Source organism: Pelodiscus sinensis, chromosome 12, assembly GCF_052426305.1.
Source record: "Pelodiscus sinensis isolate ZL-2025 chromosome 12, ASM5242630v1, whole genome shotgun sequence".
Classification (NCBI taxonomy): Eukaryota; Metazoa; Chordata; order Testudines; family Trionychidae; genus Pelodiscus; species Pelodiscus sinensis.
The window spans coordinates 45,452,209-45,471,003 of NC_143063.1; the positions used below are offsets into that span (position 1 = coordinate 45,452,209).

At 49.7% G+C, this 18,795-nt stretch overlaps 1 non-coding gene across 1 annotated transcript in view; it reads left to right on the plus strand.

Annotated features, from left to right (window-relative positions):
- The window catches only part of LOC106732983 (uncharacterized), a 50,413-nt gene extending 38,038 nt beyond the window's left edge, over window positions 1-12,375 (plus strand). Inside the window, exon 3 of the transcript XR_012906637.2 lies at window positions 10,304-12,375. This is a non-coding gene — a transcript (uncharacterized LOC106732983). The remainder of the gene's footprint in view (window positions 1-10,303) is intronic.
- The last annotated feature ends 6,420 nt before the right edge of the window (window positions 12,376-18,795 follow it).

An 18,795-nucleotide genomic window follows, 5' to 3' on the forward strand; every position in this document is an offset into this window, starting at 1 on the left:
GGAATGGAGCGAGGCCCCAGAACTGTCTGACCTGAAACAGAAAATGAGAGACGCGGGTATGCAGCCGAGTTTTCCCCTTCCATGCCCACTGGCGCCCCGTCGGGCTTTCACCTCACCCTGGGGAACATTCTCCACATGGATCACCACAATGGAGCTTGTCTGGGCTGTTCTGCTCTTCCTCCGTGGGCCGCCGGCTCCACTAGTGTGAGCAGGAAATGAGCCCATGGGGGGAGAGTGGAAGAGCAGGCTCAGCTCTGCCCTGGGAAAAAGATGGGAGAAGCAACCGGACCTCCAGGCGCCGTGAACTCCTCAGAATGCAGCAGGCCCTAGCTAAGCTAATCCAGCTTCTGAAGACTTCCCCTCCTTTGATGTCCACTCCCCCCAACCTCCTCCACAGCCACTTTGCTTCTGTGCCGAGCTACTGCCGCCTCCGACCCCTGTGGGGTGCTCACGTGGCCATTGGCAGGCCGGAGTGCCAGAGTGCCCTTGGAAGAGGACAAGATGGCCGTCTCCACCAGGCCCGCCAATGGGGGAGCGGAAAAGGGGACAATTAACCAGGAGCCCAGCAATGTAAAAGGGCCTGGGGGGACCAGCGGCTGCCGCAGGAGCTCTGCTGAAAGGCGTCTCTAAATTCGAAGAGGCTTTTGATATTTCCCAGGCGGGTTCTCAGGCTGGATGACGGAACCCAGAGACGCTGCTGTGGTTCTCCCCAGAGAAGGCAGCGCGGGTCCGGAGAAGGGAGGGGAGGTGCAGCGTGACTGTCTTGAGGTTTATCCCAGCAGGTAGAGGAAGGGGCTAAGCCAGTTCAGGGCTCTCCTGGCAGAACAAGGGAGAGTTGGGGCTTCTCTGGATGCGGGGAGGGAGGGGCTGTGGCTTGTGACCATAGCTGACAGAGGGAGACATGGGGCCCATTGATTTCTGCCCTGGGGCCCAGAATTGCTGTTAGTGGGCCTGGCCTCCACCAGGACTAATCATAGAGGCCTTCTGCCTTATCAAATAACCATCTCAGGCAATTGGTTTCAGCGTGGTTGGGTTTTGCAGTGTAGATGGGCCATACCCTGTCTTAACCATGTCACCAAATCGTGCCACTGCCTTGCTTTGTCCCACCGCTGCACCGTGTCCCATTTGTGCTACAATATGCAACCAGGACACTGGAGGGCAACAGTGTTTGTTATCAATGGACCCCTAATCGGTTAATTTTTATGGTACAGCTATGCCCTGACACAGTACCAGAGCCACATTGATCCCTGCCAGCAGGAAAAGATCAGCGCTGTACCAGGTTCTACAAGCTGAGTGAGCACAGCAGCTGTGCCCATCACTACTCATATGCAGGCACCATGGAGCACGCCAAGTCATTAGGTAAGGGAAGGAGCTCCCCAATAGGCTTAGGGAGATGGAAGCTCCCACCTTCCCCGACCTATCTGTCTTGGAGCTTATCACTGGAGTGTAGTTGTCACCTCAGCCAGGGGAAAAATAAGGTCTTAACTGGGCTGGGGACCCACCGAAGGGAAGAGTTAAAGCACACACGCAAAGGATTGTGGGAGGCATTATGTAAATTTCATAGAGGCTGAAACAACTGTGCTACGGTAGCAGAAATGAGGCCCCTTCGAGGATGGGAGAATGTACAAGCGTCAATGTTGCCTGCATGGCCAGTTGTCAGAACTCAACTGCGGTGTTCAAACAACAGGTATATGCAGGGTCTTGTCCGGGAGGACAGGGGCTGGGATGAGGAGGAGGAAGAGGCCAAGGAGCTGAGCGTAGCTGACGGGGTCCACATCTGATTCAGGAAAAAACACTGTGTTATCTTCAAGGCGAGTGTAGGGGAACGTCTTCCGGACCCTCCTGAAAACTCTCCTTTGTGTGTTGCCCATAGGTAGCAGAACCCCGAAGGACCCTACTGTCTGCCAGGAAGCCAGCCTGGCTCAACTCACCACGCTGAGTGCAATTGTAACCCCATTTGCTGTCAGCATTTGTGGCTACTCGGAGTTCCAGGGCCACTGGGGTGACTGGCCACCGGGTTCGCCACAGGGAGTCATAGAATCATAGACTCCTAGAGCTGGAGAGATCTCAGGAGTCATCGAATCCAGCCCCCTGCCCAAAGCAGAACCAATCCCAACTCAATCATCCCAGCCAGGGCTTTGTTGTGCTGGGACTTAAACACCTCTAGGGGTGGAGATTCCACCCCCTCCCTAGGGAACCCATCCCAGTGCTTCCCCCGTCTAGGGAAATAGTTTCTCCTAATCTCCAACCGAGACCCCACTCCCCCACTGCAACTTAAGACCACTGCTCCTCATTCTGCCATCTGTCACCCCTGAGAACAGCCTCTCTCCATCCTCTTTGGAACCCCCCTTCAGGAAGTTGACGGCTGCTATCAAATCCCCCCTCGCTCTTCTCTCCTGAAGACTAAATAAGCCCAAATCCCTCAGCCTCTCCTCGTAGGTCGTGTGCTCCAGCCCCCTAGTCATTGTGGTTGCCCCCTGTTGGACTGTCTCCAATGCGTCCACATCCTTTCTGTAATGGGGCCCTCAGAACTGGACGCAATACTCCAGATGTGAATGCTGAATAAAGGGGAATAATCACTTCTCTCGGTCTGCTGGCAATGCTCCTGCTAATGCAGCCTAATATGCCGTTAGCCTTCTTGGCACGCCCTGTTGACTCCTATCCAGCTTCTCATCCACCGTAATGCCCAGGTTCTTTTCTGCCGAAAAAGCCACACGTGGTCTGGTAAAGTCTTCCATGCAGGGAGGTTCTGCAGCCGCTGCAGCGGAGACAATGCACCGGTGAGAAGCACCCGAGTAAATAAAAAGGGTGCGCTGGCTGCACAGCTGATCCGGTCTCTGTTTGACGGCCACTCTCAGAATGAACCTGACTCAGAGTCCCCGAGGCTGCACTGCCGTTTGCTGTCAGCCACTGTGCACACGTCTTCCTCTGATTTCCAGTCACCTTTCCTCCCCCGTTTTCGTTCCAAGCTTTTAGTGCCCATAGCAACGGCCAGGCGAGAGCTGGGGTGCAATGAGGGGAGAAAAGAAAGGCCTGGGCTGGCTTTCCCTCTGCTACCTTCTTAAGAACCTGCTACTGCCAAGCTTAATATTGAGTCTTGGCCCAAGGCTGGAGGAAACAACCCTGCTGCCGGACCTTCACAGGCGCACCCCCCCTAAATTGGCTGACGTTCTCAGTCTGGATCAGCAGAAGCGGTGAGTGGCTCAGCAGCTTTGCTCCTTGCTCGGTGTGCTTCTCGGCTCTTGCAAGCGGAGCAGGGCTGCTGAGTCAGGAATCCAAGAGGAGCCATGGGATGCAATGTGGACAACTCAGCAGAGGACGCTCTTTCCGTTGAATTAGTGATGAACCAGTGCCCTGGTCTCATCTCGGGTGATGCCTTGCTGCCGGAGGCGCTGTCTTTTCAGAGACACAAAGCTAATCACTGGGCCCGTTTGGCGGCAGGGGCGGTAGCCCCGCTTCCGTATTGCCAGTCTGTCATTCTAAACCCCCCCTGCAGTTCAAATGACATGCATAGTTCCATTTCACTGCCTGTCCAAACTCGGTGGTGGTGTTTTGCTGCACTGTTAAGCCGCACCCGTTGTCCACCCCAGTAGTGGGTGCATTGCAGCAAGGGGCGAAGTGAATCCCTGATCTCTACTGTAGAAGATGTAATGGCTTTGAGCTCCAAGTTCCTCTAGAAATGCAAGATGCTGTGCATTCTGATCAAAACACAGTGCGTCTCTCTTCTCCTACTTTGTATCATCAGGGATGTTTGTATGGGACCTAGAACATTGCGTCTTAAATATCTGACGACTCCTGTTGTTCATTCCCCATGTGATTTCGTGCCCATTGTGGTTGTGAGCATTGTGTTGTTCCCTAGGGTCACTGAGCCTTTACTAGGGAAGAAGCTGCAGTCACTTACACATTCTCAAGGTACTAAGACCCTGTTTTCCTCCATGTGTGTAAAGAGCAGGAGGGAGAAAGGCAGAAAATAGACTCCTGTGTTGATACAGAGTTTATCCTTGTTTTCTTTGACCTGTCGGCTGTCATGCATGAATCCATGGATACCCTGAATTTCAGGCTTCTACCCCACAATTGTGCTTATCGTCAGAAACCTACACAAAATGGATGCTGCTAAGAGCCCTGAGCTTCCCCATATTATTATTTTCCTGCACCTAACAGTCTCCATGTGGGTTTACAGCCGCTTTATAATAAACCTCCTGGGTTTTCATGTGATATCTTTCTGGAGCAGAGGCTGCTCTTGCTTAGTGTCTATTCAGAGCCAGGCACCATGTAGGTGCTGCTCTAAAAGAGGAGAGGAGGGAAGGGGGATGCTGTGATCGGAACAGGAAGCTCGTGGGTTGGAAGGCCAGGATTCAGTTCTCTGCTTGGTCAGTCACATACCATCTGGGTGACTTAGTCTCTTTCTGCCTCGGCACTGCCGTGCCTTATAGGGGGTGTGGTGAGAATAAACCCAGGATAGATGGGGACGTATCTAGTCTTGATTACAACGCAGGCTATGTAAGCACCTTAGCTAGGGATTAATAATTTTTGGAACCAGGTAACAGTGTATAAACACCAACTAATACCAGTTTCAACAAGGTGTAACTCTTTACCCCATTTCACAGCTGGATAAACAGAGGAAGAGAAGTTAAGTGACTGGCTAAGAAGAAAGCAGAGAGACATTCGAATAGAGACATTCCTGGCTCTCAGACCACTACCCCACTATACGTTTTTAAAGTAAAGTCTGTGGCTTGCTTCTCTTAAGAATATAAGAACGTGGTCAATACCAGATGTCCCAGAGGGATGGAACACAACAGGTAATCCTCACATGATCCCTCTCCTGTCACCCACCTCCTGAGAAACAGAGGCTAGTGACACCGTTCCTACCCATCCTGGCTAATAGCCATTGATGGACCTAACCTCCATGAATCTATCCAGCTTTTTTTTAACCCTGTTAAAGTCTTAGCCTTCACCACATCCTCTGGCAAGGAGTTCCACAAGTTGACCGAGCGCTGAGTGAAGAAAAATGTCCTTTTGTTTGTTTTAAATCTGCTGCCTATTCATTTCATTCGGTGACCCCTTGTTCTTATATTGTGGGAATAAGGAAATTACTTTTCCTTATTCACTTTTTCCAAGCCAGTCATGATTTTATAGACCTCTATCATATCCCCCCTCTGATGCTTGCCTCTATCTCTTGACTAATTCTTTGTTTCTTGTCTAGTTGGATCTCTGTAGATCTGATTGCTCCTTCTTGTGGGGAAAAATGTATACATGAGTGGTTCTTGTTTTAAACGGGCAGCTGTCGCTAACGGAACAGGTGTCTGGTGTGTTCTTAATCATTAGACAGTAATGGCACTCAACTCTGCCAAAGATGTTGTATCCACTCCACTTCTCCAGGGAGTCCTCAGTTTATTCCCTCACTAAGGCAGGGTTATATGCTATTTCTGCTTGGTTGTCTTACTGAAAAGAGCTTTTTAAAAATTTGTATTTATTATTATAGCACATAGCTACTCAACATATGGCCCGTGGTCCGCATGCGGCCCGCAGTCTGTTTGTTTGCGGCCAGCGGTGCAGTTTGGGTTTATGAGCGGCTCAACTCATGACCTCTGGGTGGGAGCCAAAACAAAAAAGTAGTCAATATAATGGTCTTCTGCTGATATGTGTTTTAGTAGTTGAATTCATGGACTGTCATTGCTCATTACAAGTGCTGTCATATGGGTGGAAATCAGGTAAATATTGCATTTTATTAAGATCAGCGGAACTGACTTACATGGGTCCTGCATGTTGTGTAGTCTTGCCTTAATCTTTGTATTCATACCCTCAGTGTGAAAGAAGCTATTTGCATATATATATATGCATGTATATGCAACCATACTCAAGTTGCAGCCCTCGGCACATGCCGTGAGTATCACTGTGGTCCCCGGAGCTTCCAAAGTTGAGTAGCCCCGTTATAGCATCTAGGAACCCCAGTCATGGGCAAGTACTAGGCGCTGTACAATTTTGTTATTATATGAATATATGTTGTTATTGATCTGTACTGTGGTCATGCCTACAAGCCTGAGCCTCCAGCACTAGGTACTGTACAAACATATACCAAAAAGATGGCCCCGACCCAGAATCACTAAGAATCAAAGTTTAAGAAGAAATGAGTGGTTGTGACAACCTGATGTGGGGGGAGGATGACCAAGCAACAATTCTAAAGACTAGAACACAAAGAACTCACAATAAGGCAACTGCAGGCTCACTCCATATAAAAATGAGTTAAAACTCCTTATCATCTGTCTAATAATACCATTGGCTCTAAAATCTAAAATAATAATCATAAAAAACCTGAGGGATTTTCAATAGTGTTGATCAAACTTTGCTTCCGCTGCATTCCATGGTAAAGCTCTTATTGACTTCAGCGGCAGCAGAGTTAAGTCAAGTGTTGCACACTTCTGCAAATCTGACCCCATTTCCTTTACCGTTTATTTAGGAAACATGAGCCGTCAGTCTAACACAAAAGTCTCAGCTCTCTTCCCCGGCAAATATAAATTCCACATATGATCACTGAGGCCAGAACCCCTCCACACCCGTGTCGCTCAACACACTCTTAACCAAAGACCTGCAAAAAGAAATGAGCTTTTTTGCCCTGCACTTGTGCCCTATTTGACCCACCAAGAAATCGGATTCCAGAGTCGTGGGTCTTCTGCCGTCCTGGTTCACTTTTTATGCCTCCTGGTTCGAGCCGAAGGAAGCTAAGCTGGTCAGTTTTGACGACCAGGGTCTAGCCAGTTTCACATTCAGGTTTTTACCTGTGATCCCAGTGTTGCAGCAGCAGGAGCAAACAAAAAGCAAATCCTGCTTGCGCAACATACAATAACAAACATTCAGACGTGGGCTCTGAGCAATTTTTGAGAATATCCCACTACTACGTGCTGTGAGGAGGATATTGGTGGCATTCTGTTTGTTTTTAATATGAAGAGTAAAATGAACTGATTCCAAATGGCACTGAAAAGGGAAACTAAGTAAGCGGCATGACAGAGCTCATCCTATGAACATTAACATCTTAGACATAATCACAGACTGGGTCTTTGCACCCTGACCCTAGCATTACACATAAAGATCCTCCGCATCCCATGATGAGACATGGGGGCCTTGCTACCAAGAAACAGAATTAATCAGAACCCTACAGGAAAAGTGAGGGGAGAGTGTGAAAACAGATGGAAATTTAATTTTTTAATGACAGCAGCAGATGGCAAAAGACACAAAAGTGTATTCACACCATGTCAGAGCCATTTATAGACTGCCTGGCACCACCGTAATGCATTCCAATAGGGTTTAGATTATTGCTCCCCTGAGACATGCAGGAAATTGGCTTTGGAGTGGAATTGTATTCTTTTTCTTGCTGGAAACTCTGAAAATAAAAGTTTCACTGTGATTAGCGAGATGCTCTTAAAATCACTGATAGGTAAGTGGCAGAGTAAATATATTGAATGAAATTGACTGCGCACTTCCTCTCAATGGCTAAGAAGAAAATATTGTGACTTCAGGGCTTCACTCTCTTCTCACAGTGGCTTTGCACCATCAGAAGGTCATTGGCTTAATTGGTGTTATTTGTGATCCACAGAAGCTGAACTGCAGAATTGGGCCTGCAGTGATTTCAGTGGGAGAGCAATAGGGTTGCCAGGTGTACGGTTTTGAACCAGACAGTCCAGTATTTGAGCTTTCTGTTTGGGAAACAAATTGAGAAAATATAAATGTCCAGTATTTTCTAAATAAGCTGTAATGTAGATTGTGTTGTAATGTCAAGTGTGTCCAGTATTTTTGTCGAAACCATTTGGCAGCCCTAGAGCAAAAGGCACAAAAGTTGGGCCTTTTGAGATCTGACTCTTGATCTGCATTTTGCAAAAATGACCTGATATTTCAAATGGACTAAATTAATCTACTGAAATTTGGAACCCCCCTGAAAGCCACCCCCTGAAAGGTGTTTGAAAGCAAAGCCAGATTCTACAACTTATGTCTATCTCTTGTGTTTAAAATCAAGACTGAGCTGAGTTATGGAGTTTGGAATCTGAGTTTCACCTAAGTCCGGGCTGCTGAACATTTCAGATGTAAAGTTGGGGGTTTTACCCTTGTCTATGTCCTCCTGTTTCTTCCTGCTATTGTGATCAGCACCGGCCTGTATAACTTTCCCATGGGGCTATGTCTACACTGCAGCACTACAGTATTTCGGGATACCAGAGATAGCCCAAAATAGCTATTCCACATCTTTTGAGAGCGCCTGTTATTTCAAAAATATTTCTGACGTCCCTGTAAACCTCATTTCACAAGGAGTAAGGGACGTTTTAGAATAGCGGGTTATTTCGAAATAAGTGCTGTGTAGACAGCGCCAAATTTCAAAATAAACTATTTTGAATTGACTCGAAATAAGCTATGCAATTTGTGTAGCTCAAATTCTGTAGCTTTTTTTGATCCAGGGGTGCAGTGCAGACACACTCACTTGACAGAGCAGCAGAAATTGCTGTGACTATTGAGGGGATGGAACCGCAGAAAAAAAATCTCCACTAAGGGTGTCTTTAATTTGCACCGGTGCAACCTCGCAATGTAAATGCACTACACTTGTTTAAATCAGGACTTGCACTGGTGAACATTACATGATTAGAAGCTGGGAGCACTCTGAGCCCTACATAACCTATTTTGAAGGTTTTCTGCATCCGAGTGAATTTAGAGCTAACAGAACCCAGAGCAGACCTTACCTAGCACATTTCTTAGTGAGTTACTCTTTTCACTGTTTCAAGTTTGTTCCAGCATTACAGTTGCGTGTTCTTTAAACCTGTGAAGATCAGAACTGCATGAAATCCAGCGATTACCATTGCTAAGGTTTGCATGAGTCTTCTGCATTTGATTTCTGAGGGTATGCACCGGAGTGTTGCGGGGGTTCAAACCGACTCAAAATGACAAAAGCAAACTCAGGCAACATCGCTGAGTTTTGCCAAGGTCGGGGCTGAAATCATGACTGTTGCGCTAGAAATACCTAGCGAGATGGAGAAAAAAACAGTGAACTGTTTCCAAAACCAGACTTGGGTCTGATTCTGGTGTTGCCATTTCTCATGAGAACTGGTGTTTTTCTTAAAGCCTCAGCCGCTAGAACTTGGTAGATCCACGAGAATCTCTACAAAAGAACTCCCTTTAGAACAAGTAGTAAGTTTCTAACCCTGTTTGCTGTGGAGGAGAGCTGAGAAGTGTGATGTCTAATGGCTCAGAAATCAAGCTAAAAAGGACCCAGAATGTATGAGTGTTAAAAATCCCATGATTTAAAAACTAATCTCATGTTTTTGGGGCCTGATTCATTAATTTTTTGAAGGCTTGGGGTTGGTGATGTTGGTGATGTTGCTGGCTCCAAGTGCATTGGTCCCTCCTTATTGGCAGGAACAGCAAAGAGGCCAACAGTAGATTGTGTGTGTGATGGAGGCTAAGTCATTCTGCTTTCAGAGGTGAGATTCCTTGCCCGGGGCAGTAAGCCGGGGCAGCTTGCCCTGCCAGCACCACTACTGATGCTGTTCCTCTTCCACTGAGAAACAGAGGCCTCTGGAGCTGCCTGTCTAGCACTATTCACACACACACAACTCACTTAATTTAAAAAAAAAAAAGCCCTTAGGGAGTCATAAAATATCCATCAATAAAAATCATTCAATAGGAACTATTGGCAGCTGCTATGAGCAAGATGGCGCTTCGATTTGTTGGGTTTTTTTTAAGGGAAGGGGGTGAGTGCCGAGGGAAGGGAAATCGGATCCAGACGTAACAAGGCCTTTGAGTGACAGCCACAAAATGGGATTATTATCATCCTTGCGACTATGGTGCCATCATTTTTCATTTTTATTCATGCATTGTAGAGCAGCTCTGCGCTCCGTGCTACAGATCCTGGTTTAGGGGAGGGGGAGATTAGCAGAGCGGCTGATGATGGGTACGAAGAGGAAAAGTGACTCCCCGGGAAAGACTTTTTGAGGGGAAACACGGAATATCTTACACTGGGTCCTTTTATTTATCCCATTGCATCAAGGTTTCTGCTGTTGCTGGGACACGCTGGAGGCAAGACAAAGAAATAGGTGATGTTTTGAACAGGATCACAAGAACACACCATTAAATAGACCTGTCACTGCTAATATTGTTTGAAGGCTTTCTGTTTCCATGACGACCTGACAACCTAACAGCCTGGCTGACAGTGCTCTAAATCACTCCGGGATAAAAGCTTTTGATTTTTTTTTCTTTCCCCTGCATAACTTTGGACGTTAACATCCTCAATGTGTCTTGACAGTTTGATTTGTTGTTTTTCTCTTAGGCTCATAGGGTTAAAAGAGTCCACAAGGATCATCTAGTCTGACCCCCTGCCGAGATGCAGCATTTGTTGGGTCTGAACCAGGGGTGTGGAACCAGTTTGGGGCCAGGGGCCACTGACCCACAGAAGAATCAGTCGGGGGCTGCACACAAGTGAGAAGCAAGAAAAAAAAAACCCCTAACCCTCCCTGATGTGGCCCCTGTCTGAGACATTCCCCACATTCCCCTCACACACCACAGCTTAGGGGGGCCGGGGTAAGTAGATTTTGTGTGCTCCAGACCTGCAGCAGGATGGTGGGGGGCTGGAGCGCTAGCAGGGATCCCCAAGCCTCAGGGGCTAGATTCAGGCAAGCAGGGAACACGTCTGGCCCCCAAGCATTAGGTTCCCCACCCCAGTTTAAACCATCCAAGACAGATGGCTCCCAGCCTCCTTTTGAAAACCTCCAAACGCTTCCACAACTTCCCTAGGCCGTCTGCTCCATTGTCCTACTGTTCTTACAGTTAGGATGTTTTTCTTAAGATTTAATCTAAATCTGCGATGAGCGGGGTTCTCAAACCTCATTGAACCGTGACCTCTTTCTGACAATAAAAATTACAACATGACCCCAGGATGGCCGACCAAAACCTGACCCCCACCCCGAGCCCCACTGCGGAGTGGGGAGCTCAGACAGAGGAGCTGTAATCTAAGTTCCAACACGCAGGCATTTGTCTTTGCTGAATTTCATTTTGTTGTGTATAGCCTAATTTTCTAATTTATCAAGATCCCTCTGAATTTGAGCTTCATTCTGCTAAGTCCTGGCAGCCACTCCTAGGTTTGTGTTATTTACAAACTTGGCCAGCAAGCTCACTGTTCCTATATCCGGGTCATTAATAAAAATGTTAAACAACAGTGGAACTAGAACAAATCCCTGTAGAAACCCACCTGAGACCTCCCTTCAATCCAACATCATTCCATTAATCATTTCTCTTTGTTTGCAAGTATCAAAGGCAGGCATGTCCAAAGTCCAGCCCGCGGGCCAATTGCGGCCCGTGTTCCAGTTTAATACGGCCCCACAGGTAATTTGGCAATATCTATCTTTTATGGCCCCCAACGAATCCATATGTATTGAGATGAATACATTGTAAAATCTCAGTTAATGTCAGTTGGTCTAAATCAGTTATAAATATATTTGGACACAACATGTATACTTGGTGTTATGTTCCTGTTCATATTTTTTGAACTTAAAAGTTGACAGACAACCTTTATTACCAATAATATGTAATGTTCTTTACAATGTTCCTGACATATATTTCAGCTTCCTGGATTTTTTTTTCATCTGGCCTTCAGATATGAAAGGCAGAGTGATTTAACACCTGTTTAGATTTGTCATCCATGTGACGGAATGAAAAGTATGCCGTTTGCAATAAACTTTGCATAAAATAGTTAATTTGCGTTTAATTTTAATGGTTCAAAGAATGTCAGGCAAAATGGTCGGCCCTCACGCATGTTCACTTCATAAAATCTGGCCCTCTTTGAAAAAAGTTTGGACACCCCTGATCAAAGGGGTCGCCGTGTTAGTCTGCATCTGCAGAAATAATGAGCAGGACTGTGGCGCCATAAAGACGAACAGATTTGGGCATAAGCTTTCGTGGGCAAAGACCCACTTTGCAGGAGGCATTGATTTATGCCCAAATAAATCAGTTCATCTTTAAGGTGCCACAGGACTCCTTGTTGGCTTTCTTTGCCATTGTTTAACTAATTATGTATCCTCTCAATAGTAGCTCTTTTGAGCCCCATATTTTTCCAGCTTACGTATCAGAATGTCAGGTCGAACTGTGTCAAAAGCCTTGCTGAAGTTCCAGGTATACTATGCCCACCGTATTCCTCCTATCTACCAAATCATGTCAAAGGAGGAAATCAGGCTGGTGTGGAATGATTCGTTCTTAGTAAATCCATGCTGCTAGTGATTACCCCTTTATCCTCCTTTCTTAAACATATCAGCTACGTCTACACTACGAGTTTCCTTGGCAAAAATATGCTAATGAGAGACTAATTTGCATGAGTCATGATCTCATTTGCATATTTTCTGCCTAGGGGTTTTTGCACAAAAACAAGCAGTGTGGAAATTTTCTTTTTCTGCAAAACCCCCATTTCCTGCCAGATCCTTATGCCCCCAAAAAGGAGGTTTACCGATCTGGAGGGAAAAGGGTTTTTTTTGCGCAAAAAGAAAACGTCCACACTGCTTGTTTTTGCGCAAAAAACTCTAGGCAAAAAACGATAGGTAGAAAATACGCAAATGAGATCGCGACTCATGCAAATTTTAGCATATTTTTTGCCGAGAAAACTCGTAGTGTAGACATAGCCATCCTGATTACTGGATGTTTGGAGGTGATTTTTCTTTTTAATTAATAAGTGAAGGGGAGAAGAATCAAGATCAAAGGTGAGGAATAGTTGAAAAATCCCTTCTTAAAACACTTCTTTGCTGGGATGCTCATGACATACTCAACAATGATTAGGCAGCTGGTTTGCTGGCTCTGTTGTTTTCCCTGTTGATTAATGCCATCTCTCCATTTCCTTGTGCTCAGCCTGCTTGTCTACTGTATCCATCAGTTAGCTGTGATCATTCACTACAGCATACAGCTCCTCACCCTTGGGATTGTCTCTGTTATACAAGTACAATAAGGCCGTGGCCTCTAGGTGCTAACTTATTAATATTAATGAATCAAGGTACGTTCTCTGTCCAAGACATATCATTGTCACGCACTGTGATGGGAAAACAGAAAGCAACAATTCCATAAACCTGCAGTTAAATACCGAGTGACGAGTCAAATGCCCAAACCAAACTGGTGGAACAGATCACAGGCTGAGTGGCTGAGATACCTATAGTAATAGGAGTAGGGTTACCAGGTACACCCCACCAAAATACCGGACATACTTGATTGTGGGTGGGGAGGAGGGACCAGCTGGAAGAGTGGTGGGGCTGGCCGGAAGGAAGGAGGGCGGGAGGCAGGGCTGGTGGGGGAGTATTGGTGGGTCGCGGGGCTGGACAGGAGGAAGGGGGGCGGGAAGCAGAGCTGGGGGGATTGGGGACCAAAGGGGCTGGACAGGAGATGGGGGGGCCAGAGGAAGGGGGGCAGGAAGCAGAACTGGTGGGAGAGGTGCAGCCACTGCCCACAGCTGGAATCCAACGGGCCGCGCCCCCAGCAGGCACTCCCTCTAGTTGCTAGTAGAAGTCGGGTGGGGGCGGGGGGAGGGGCTGGGAGCCTCTCCCCCCGCCCGGCTTCTGCATGCAACCAGAGGCTCCCAGCTGGGAGGTGGGGCCACGATTGGCTCTGGGAGCCTCTGGTTGTGTGCAGAAGCCGGACGGGGGGAGTGGCTGGGAGTCCCAGCCCTGCCCCGCCCCACCCCGCCCTTACTTTTCACGTGACCACAGGGCTCCCAGCGCCAATCGTGGCCCCACCTCCCAGTCGCTCCCCCGCCCCCGCCAGGCTTCCATCCGGCTCCCAGCTGGAAATTCAGAAAATACTGGACATTGCGCACGTCAGGTATTTTCTGAATTTTTCTACCAGACAGAGGGTGCAAATACCGGACTGTGCAGTAGAAAACCGGACACCTGGCAACCCTAAATAGGAGCCATATTAAGAACTGTCAATAGGTAAAAGGCAGCAGAGGATCTGCTGCTCTCAGTGCTTTTGGCACCTACAGCGAGGCGATTACCTGCAGAGTAGCTGAAATTGTGCAAAGCTTTAGCCTAACTGGGCTGCAGCAGTGTACGCTGCCCAGTGACTAAAAACCCCAGGGTGGGCGAGGTCTCAGACTTATGGGTGAATTCTCAGACCTTGCTCAGATGTGCCAAGGCCCAACACAGCTCAGCAGCAAAGGTGATACTGACTGGAAGAGATGAGAGCTGAGTGCAGGCCATAGAATCATAGGATACTAGAATTGGAAGGGACCTCGAGAGGTCATCAAGTCTAGTCCCCTGCCCTCACGGCAGGATCAAGCACCATCTCTAGATCATCCCTGACTGGTGCCTGTCCAATGTACTCTTAAATTTATCTCCAGTGATGGAGATTCCACAACCTCCCTAGGCAATTTATTCCAGTGTTTAACCACCCAGACAGGAAATTTTTCCTAATGTCCAACCTAAATTTCCCTTGCTGCAAGTTAAGCCCATTGCTTCTTGTCCTATCCTCAGAGGCCAAAAAGAACAATTTTTCTCCCTCCTCCTTGTAACGCCCTTTTAGATACTTGAAAACCGCTATCATGTCCCCTCTCAGTCTGCTCTTTTCCAAACTAAACAAACCCAGTTCTTTCAGTCTTCCCGCATAACTCATGTTCTCTAGGCCTTTAATCATTTTTGTTGACCTTCTCTGGAGCAAGATATGAGAAGTCATTATTCTGCTCTTCTCTGTGCTGATTAGGCCTCAAGAATAAGAATAAGACCCTCCGGAAAAGGGCGCTTTTTCCGGAGGATCGGGGCCAGTCTAGACGCTCTTTTCCGGCTTTTTTAAAAGCCGGAAAAAAGCGGCGGCCATTTTTATTTAAATGCCGCGGGGGATATTTAAATCCCCCACGGATTTCCCTACGACGACTCTTGAAATTTACATGCCCCTTACGGAAGAGGGGCCAGTGTAGACGTAGCCCAAGTGAGGCCTAATCAGCACAGAGAAGAGCAGAATAATGACTTCTCATATCTTGCTCACAGCACTCCTGTGAATGCATCCACGGGATGGGCTGCAAAAGAGAGAAGGCTCTGGGGTCTTTTGGCTGGGAACATGGAGACTGGGCCCGAACTTAAAACACCTGGGATGCAGGCGGCTCCCTTCCCCTGGAGGCTGGAGAGGGGGGAGCAGGAAGTAATAGGGCTGGGGGCTGCTCTGTCCAGTGGGGCTGAGGGACACGGGGGTTGCAGGGCTGCTCCTTCACCCCAGGTATGGTGACCATATTTTCTGAACCAGAATTAGGGACATGTTAGCCACGCCCCTGGAGGTAGTACTCCCGGGGTCAAGATGGACACATGACCAGAAGAAAAAGGTGTTACGTGATCCCTCTAAGAACTCCTCCCACCATCCTCTTACCAATAGGGATGAGTTTGGTCCCCACAGGATCCCCCATGTAACTATCCTGCAATTGCATTAACCCAATTTGCATTGTATTAACTCGGGGGGAGAGGCTGGGGGAAGTGTTCCTTCTAAGATTTTCCTCCTATGAGCGGAGTACATTTTGTCTTGTGCACCAGCATTGAGTGCATGTGCACTTGTTCGGATGTGTGCCACTGTGGCACCCAAGTTATTAATAAATATCTTATAAACCTCTCCCTCTGCTGCCATGTCTCCTCCCCTCCCCTCGTCCATCTGCTCCCCACCCCTCACCCTCCTCTGCTGTCCTAGCTCCTGCCCCCCTCCCCTGCACCAGCACTTCTCTTCCCCCTGTGTCCACTCCTCCTCCAGCCCTGTCACGTTACTGAATGTTAAGGGGTGCAGCCAGATCACTGCTGCACCCCTGGGGGGGGAGTGTTTGCCCCAAAAGTTGGTACAAAGGGGGCCATGTGAGGTGTCAAACTTACTTTCTTCTGATTCTATATATGCTCTTCATATACCTGTATAATGTCTGGGTGTGACGTTATAAATATGTACTCTGTGTCAATATTGGAAACTTCTCTGTGGCTGAGCATTAGATGAAGAATGCTCAGCCTATGGACATGCTAATGAGCAAGTCTCCATGGAACAATAGTCCTCTATAGGCCAAGTTCACACCTCAAGAATAGTGACTGATACCTAAGGGCTACCAGCAGGGAACACAGGGATAGGCCACGGGCCAGGTGACCTGCTGCAGCCAAGAAGAAACTGGTATAAATATGCCACGTGGCCAACTCCATCTTGGTGCTCAGCTCAGCTCTTCATCCCAGAGGCAAGAGTGCCAGGGATCGAGGAGCCGGAAAGAACTGTGGACCCATCCTGACGTAGGATGTTCACCAAAGACTTTTAAGCCAGTAGTTATAACATCTCTGCTGCAAGCCTGCATCGAGAACTGGGTGATTCGATGCATGTAATGTATGATACTTTAACAACCTTACTCTCATGCTTTTCTTTCTTGTAGTAATAAACCTTTAGATTTGTGGTTTGTGGCTAAGATCCAGAGTGTAAATTGACCTGGGATCTGTGGCTGGTTTTTTGGAACTGGACAGAACTTGTTCAGGGAAGGTGAGATTGGGCTCTAAAACCCCTCACCTGTATATGAGGCCCAAGGCCACCTGGGGCACGGATATTGCTGGGGTGTCGGAGGGGTTTTGCTCATGAGGCTTCAGGCTGGCCAGGCAGGCAGCTGAAGCGCTCTGTGGGGCTGGTTTGTGGCCTGTTTGGGAAGGTCTCCAGTCTGGGGGCTATAGAGAGCCCCAAATTTGAGCAATTCGCCCTGAGCAGACACCCTCAGCTGCACCCAGACTCAGCCCGGTCCATCACAAGCCCCACTCTGATCATCTCTAGCTACCCCTCCCCATCCCCTCTCCTAACACCTCCCTCTACCCACCTGCCCTGCCTCTCTCTTCTGCCCTCTGGTGCCCATCCCTCCCCTCCACATGACTACCCTTCTGCTTCACCCCCTCAATCCTGTGGCACCTGCACCTTCCTAGTGCCTCCCCCTTCCCTCACTGCCCCTGCCCTCCTTGCCCTCTTTCTCCCTGGTGCCCACCCCCTCACCACCTTCTGCCCCAGTTCCTCTCATGTTCCTCTGTGCCCTCACACATGACTTGCTCCATCCCCAGCCTTCCTCATGCCCACCCCTCCTTTCAAAGCCTCTTATCTGGGTGTCCACTCCTCCCCTCTCCTCTTCCTCCCTCTTGCCTCCATTGTTCCTCCCCTTTCCTCTCCCAGCATCACCCTGTCCCCTCCCCACTACCACCCCCCCCAGACACCTTCCCTCCCCTCATGCCCTTTACCTCATTGTCTCCTCTTGCCCCCCTGGCATTTATCTCTCATCCATCCTGCCCCTGGGGTGATTTCCCCTTTCTTCTCCTGACTAGGCTCCCTGCTCTCCCCTCAGCACAAGCCCGTTCTCCTCACCCTCTTCACCTTCTGCCTTCCAGAAAGCAGTTTGCGAGGCTGGAGCTTGTAGTCCGGCTCCTGAAGCCCCCGCAACCATAGATGCGGGACTGGAGTGGAGACCACCCATGGTGCTATTTTTAGTGCCACGGTGCCATCCCCGCAGGCTGTCCGGCTCTCTCTGGAGTCAAGCGGTAGCCGCACAAGGCATGTTCCGGTGAAGCTGCCCTGGCTGGAACGCACCTTGTGTGGCTGCCACTTGACTCCAGCGGGAGCTGGGGCCACCTGCAGGGACCCAGACTGCAGTACTAAAAATAGCACCAGGGGCGGCCCCTGCTCCAGTCCCGGCACCTGCCTAGACCGAGTGTGCCTCACACTGCAGTGCCCCAGCCAGACTCCATGCGGCTCCTGCTGGGGCTCCAACACGTCCTGGAGGAGGAGGCAGTGCCACGGGACCAGGACCTTCCTCAGCAGAGGTGGTCCCGCGGGGGAGAGTGGGGAGGGAGAGAAGGAGGGGCCACATGCCACCAGAAGCCGGCCCCTCCCTGGCACCCTGCTGTGGGGAGTGGGAGAAGGCTGCTGCGCCGGTGTCTCCATCAAGTAGTGCAATGTCCCGCGGGGCTTTCCGGGACATTTCACTATTTGATGGGGCACTGGGACAGAGCATTTCAATCTGGGACAGTCCCGGAAAAAACGGGACGTATGGTCAGTGTATCCATGGGGCTTGGAGGGGGAGGGGCGCCCAGCGGCTGCTCCATCCCAGTGAGGCTGGGGGGGGGCACATGGGCTGCTCCATCTCAGTGAGGCTGGGGGGGGGTACATGGGCTGCTCCATTCCAGTGAGACTGGGGGGGGGGGCACATGGGCTGCTCCATCGCAGTGAGGCTGGGGGGGGGGGCACATGGGCTGCTCCATCTCAGTGAGGCTGGGGGGGGGGGCGCATGGGCTGCTCCATTCCAGTGAGACTGGGGGGGGGGCACATGGGCTGCTCCATCCCAGTGAGGCTGGGGGGGGGCACATGGGCTGCTCCATCCCAGTGAGGCTGGGGGGGGGCACATGGGCTGCTCCATCCCAGTGAGGCTGGGGGGGGGGGGCGCATGGGCTGCTCCATCCCAGTGAGGCTGGGGGGGGGCACATGGGCTGCTCCATCCCAGTGAGGCTGGGGGGGGGGCACATGGGCTGCTCCATCCCAGTGAGGCTGGGGGGGGGCGCATGGGCTGCTCCATCCCAGTGAGGCTGGGGGGGGGGCACATGGGCTGCTCCATCCCAGTGAGGCTGGGGGGGGCACATGGGCTGCTCCATCCCAGTGAGGCTGGGGGGGGGCACATGGGCTGCTCCATCTCAGTGAGGCTGGGGGGGGCACATGGGCTGCTCCATCCCAGTGAGGCTGGGGGGGGGGCACATGGGCTGCTCCATCCCAGTGAGGCTGGGGGGGGGCGCATGGGCTGCTCCATCCCAGTGAGGCTGGGGGGGGGGG